Here is a 5,172-nt window from a genome sequence, read left to right on the forward strand (position 1 = left end):
CAAAGTGGCACCTGAATTGATTCCAATTTTTTTGTGTGGATTTGACAATAATATTCTTAGAATAGGGGGTAAGAGAAAAACGAATTGGGGTATGAATAAGAGCAGTCAACGAGGCAGGCCTAACTGAGGAAGATTCCATTTCAATCCATGTTGGACGTAAAGGTGATCTAAGATTGGCCGCCCAGTAATAAAACCTAAAGTTAGATAGGGCTAACCCACCCTGATGTCTGGGTCTTTGTAATAATGTTTGACTGATCCTGGGAACTTTTTTATTCCAAATAAATTCTGAGACCAAGCGATCAATTTTATCAAAAAAAGAAAGGGGAAGAAAAATGGGCAGGCACTGGACAAGATAAGAGAATTTTGGGAGAGAATTCATCTTGACACAGTTAATGCGTGCAGCAAGAGATAATGGCAATAGAGACCACAGCTCAAAATCTTCCTGGAAGCGAGTCAGTAAAATACCAAAATTACATTTGAATAAATCTTCAAAGCTTTCTGTAATCTGAATACCAAGGTATTTAAAACCATGCAGAGCTATTTTAAATGGAAAATTGCTCAGCGGGTAGTTACGTGCTGCTGCGTTTAATGGCAGTAACTCACTTTTATCCAGGTTCAGCTTATAACCAGAAATAAGGCCAAATGAGGAGAAATTTTCAAGTATCGCCGGAATGGACGTAGATATGTCGGAAATATACAAAAGTAAATCATCTGCATAAAGGGATGTCCGCTGCTCAATGCCATTTCTAACTATACCTGTTATGCGAGGGCTTGATCGAAGTGCAATAGCCAACGGTTCGATGGCGATATCAAACAGAAGTGGACTCAAATTACAGCCCTGCCTGGTCGAGTGATATAGGGGGAATTGTGCTGAACGGGTATTATTGGTCCTTACTGATGCAGTAGGAGATGTATAAAGCAGTTTCACCCAAGACACAAAGTTGGCACCAAATCCAAACTTCTCCAATGTGCTAAAGAGGTACGCCCAATTACAGTACATTTCAAGCACAACTCAATACAAAGACTAACTGTGGACGAGCCAATAAAGCATTTCACTTGTTTACAAGAGGGTCCACCTTGTTCAATTCATCAAAACATTTAGAGACGTACAAATATACACTTCTATAGCCAAAGAACAGAACAGGAATTCATCATAAAGGAGGTAAAAAGGGATATACTGTGAGGGGAAAAAGGGGTGGGTGGGGGTGGGATTCAGATTTTCCGGGGCCAGTTTCGAATTGCAGCCGTCCGTAGGTGCCCTTTGAGAGCGGTTTTGAAGGAGTCAAGGGATTTGCATGTCTTAATGACTGTAGGTAGGGCGTTCCACATTTTGGTGACATAGGAGCGAAAAGAATTTAGTCCCTTGTTTGTGCCGAATCTGGGTTGCACATGGTTTGTTGCACTCCCTCTGGTGTTGTGGGTGTGGACTTCGTTAACATTAAGGAAGTATTTAGATAGGTATGGGTATCTTGGTGGTGTATCGAATCTTGTGGACCAGACCCATTGCAAGATGCTGTACTCTGTCGTCGACCCTAAGCCATTCCAGCCTGTCAAAGTGGGCAGGGGTGAGGTGGGTTCTAGGGGTGAGGCCAACCATGCTCATTTTTTCTGCACTAACAAAGCCAGTTGTAGGAGTGGTTTACACCACTCAAAAAGGGAACATTCCCTGACGGTGACGGAGACGCGACGCTGACACGCCCGGTGGAGCCCTGGTGTTAGGGTTTTCAAGGTGTTTTTGTTGACCAGTGAGGAGATCCTGTAAACTAAGGAATCTTGTTCTTTGGTTGACTTTTTTGATTACGTTGGTGGCCATTTTATCACCGTAAAGATTAGCCTCCAGGATGGTAGGTCATTTCATCTTTTCGTGTGATAATATTTGTGCACTCTAACCAAGAAGCCATCTGCCTTGCTGAGATTACTATTTTATCCAAAGAGAATGGATTCATTTTTTTCCCAGGTGTAAAGATAGTTTGTTATCAGCGAGCCAGGTGCAGATTCTATACCAAGTTCAGAGCTGAGGGCCTTTTCAACCTGCAGTTTGTTCCTGTCCGAAACCAGCAGTGCTGAGTGCCTGACCCATACACAGCAAAATCCTCAGTATAACCAGTAAGACGCCCTAAAGGGCGAGGTCGTGCTGAAACAACAGGTCTGGGAATTCCCATATATGGTCCCTTTTTTATTTAGTTTTACGTTTTCGGGCCGATAGGGTGTAAAATGTGTGTTAATTAGTAAGGCCTGGGGCCAGCCCAGTTAGGGCCCAGGTATACCGGGCCTTAATTTTCGGGCCTGTTGAGAACTCTAGATTTGCGGCTGCGCTAATGACTTTGGGGCGGGCTCGTCTAGAGTTTGAATGGACAGGTATCAGTCAAAAGGGAGACATCGAAGAGGAAGGACGGGTGGGGAACGATCAACATATGGAATGTCAGAACAGGTCAGATTCATATATGGAGATCTAAGGGTTTGATGAGGTCAGATCAACATGGTGTCCGTGAGGCCAGATGTAGAGTTGCTGGCCGCGGCTCCATATATGCAGATCTATAGGTGATGAATGATGATCCAGTATGGCTATCCAGGGTTTGATGAGGTCAGTGTCGTGATCTTCATATATGGAGACGGCCATATATGGAACGTGTCACGAGGCGTGACGGACTGACTGACATGAGGCTGACATGAAATGTGGGTTTTCATACGGTCGCAACAAATATACCCAAATGGACCTGTAGTATTTTACTGTGTATATATTCTTATTTCCTGTGGGTACTCTCAGGCCTCTGAATGCAGGTAAACAATGTATGAATGAAGCCAATGAGTTTGGTTGCGTTATCCGAAAAGGTTCAAAATCCCTAAAATTACTGTGATCATTTAAAATCCCTCTGTTCATAACACACATTTTCTTTCTCCAAATGTATATCTGGAGTCATTTTCATAAATGTATATTCCATGCAAAAAACCCCCCACTGGAATGGGTTTTTGAAAAGGAAACAGGGTGATATTTCTTCATTTGTAAACCAAGCTCTTAATCATACAAAACACTTCCCCCATACTCCCTTTGTTGATAATGAAGTACTCAAGAATGAATAATTGCAGCATTTGGAATGAGCCATATTCTTGCCTCTAGCAACAGTTTTCCACTTTGGAGAGGCTGAGCCATGATTTATAGTACTGCCTTTCTGACAAGGGGTGTTAACCTGGATTTTGTGCTAAATTAAAACTCCTATTTCTTTGTTTTCATTTAAAATATAACGATGTAGAGGTCCATTGACTGTCACTGGATATCACATAAGATATTATTGAATTAAACGAAGTATGATGAAGCTTTTGAAGGAAAGTGAGTTTTTGAACATTGGTAGAACTTTGGATTGTATGTCTACCTGGCCATAAGATAGTCAAAATATTAGCCATCATGTTTATCTGTTACTTACTAAGTAAGTTGTAAATTCATTCATTGTATATCAAAACAGGTCTGAGATCCCAGTTTTAACACATAAATGAACACAAACAAATGTGCTAATGTCCTTCAAGGCTAACTTGCTAACTTGAATATCGATTTCTTTATTTTTATTAATTTTTTGGCCTCTCCTTCTGCACCGTACTCCTTGTGTTTCGCGTATGCGCGCTGCCGTTCACTTTCTTGTTTACGGCTCCAAAGGAATGGCTCGTAACTCCTAATCTAGGGAGCTCTCCATGGTTTTGACCAAAGGGACAATGTTCTGTCTTCATTTCTGACTTCAGCATGCATCTCGTTTGGAATATTAACACTTCTAGAGAGACTTTAGCGTGACCAGCGTGTGGTAAGAACGAAAGATTATGCCTCCCGGTTTTGGGGGGGAATGAGGGGTGGGACAATATGGGTACCTCACGATACGATATATGTGGCAATATTAGGCCCTCGATAATGAAAATATCACGATATTCGATATATTGCGATATTTGCGATATATTGATATATAAGAGATTTCATCAACGATATCACGATATCTGCAACTGTAAATGAAAAAAAAAGGCAAAAATCAGGAAGTCCAAAACCAAGTCCGCATGAAATATTAAACAGTGCAGTTGCAGGTGCTCACTGGTCATTTTAATTTTTTTTGAGGGGTGCTAGCCCTCCTATACACAGGTTTAATGTCTTTAGTTCAAGGTTTGTTTAGTAAACCCATTGACAATAAAGGGAAAATTTACGTCATAATGTGTCGTTTACGTCATATTGTCTCTTTATTGTTGATGCCATTTAATGTTTGTGTTGGCACCGTTTGTTTTAAATCACCATTACATCACCTAATCAACATGAGAGCTCGTTCATTGCATAAAAGGTAGATCTGCTAGCAACATGGGGCTGTGACCGGAGACAGCAGCCCCATGTTGCTAGCATCTGCCTTTTATGCATAAAAGGCTACTAGTCTACCAGTAATAAGTAACTTTGTCATGTTTTACGGACGATACGCGACCCGTTTTTCCTCCTGGAATTATCCCCCATTACGGACGCTCCGCGACCCGTTTTTCCTCACGGATTTTATCGATATTTTACGGCGGCATATCGATTATTTATTGCGGGAGGAAGTATCGATATATATCGCAATATCGATATTTCAGTACACCCCTTACGGAAGGGAGGGGCTTTTCTAAGTAAAATCTGCCATATCTGCTGGCACTCTAAAGCTAGGGCGACCGAGCCGGCGACATTTGGGGTCGCCACAGTGGCCAAATCCATATGCCCACCATTAACATCCTATATAAGGCAACATTTTAAGTAGCATGTGACGTGTCAAACTAGGGTGTTTTCATGATTTTGAATCCATTGCAAGCATTAGTTTTGCAAGAAAAGGTACCTAAGAACTACTCCTAACCATGAGATCCCGGTTGTAACCCAATTTAAATATCTGGGTATTGATATATTTCCTTCAATTGAAAAAATTGTGTCTGTAAACTACAATAGAACCATTAGGTCAATCATAGACGATCTCAATCGATGGTGTAATATACCTGTCTCCCTCTCCGGAAGAGTCTCTATTATCAAAATGAACATATTACCTCGAGTAAACTTCTGTAGTTCCATGATTCCTATTGCCCCACCTGTTGCTCATTGGGAAAATGTACATAGAGCAGTCTCAAAATTTATATGGCGAGGCAAGCGAGCTCGGGTTAAACTTACTACCTTACAAAATGAGCGGCAAT

This window comes from Electrona antarctica (assembly GCF_951216825.1).
Source record: "Electrona antarctica genome assembly, chromosome: 6".
Taxonomy (NCBI): domain Eukaryota; kingdom Metazoa; phylum Chordata; class Actinopteri; order Myctophiformes; family Myctophidae; genus Electrona; species Electrona antarctica.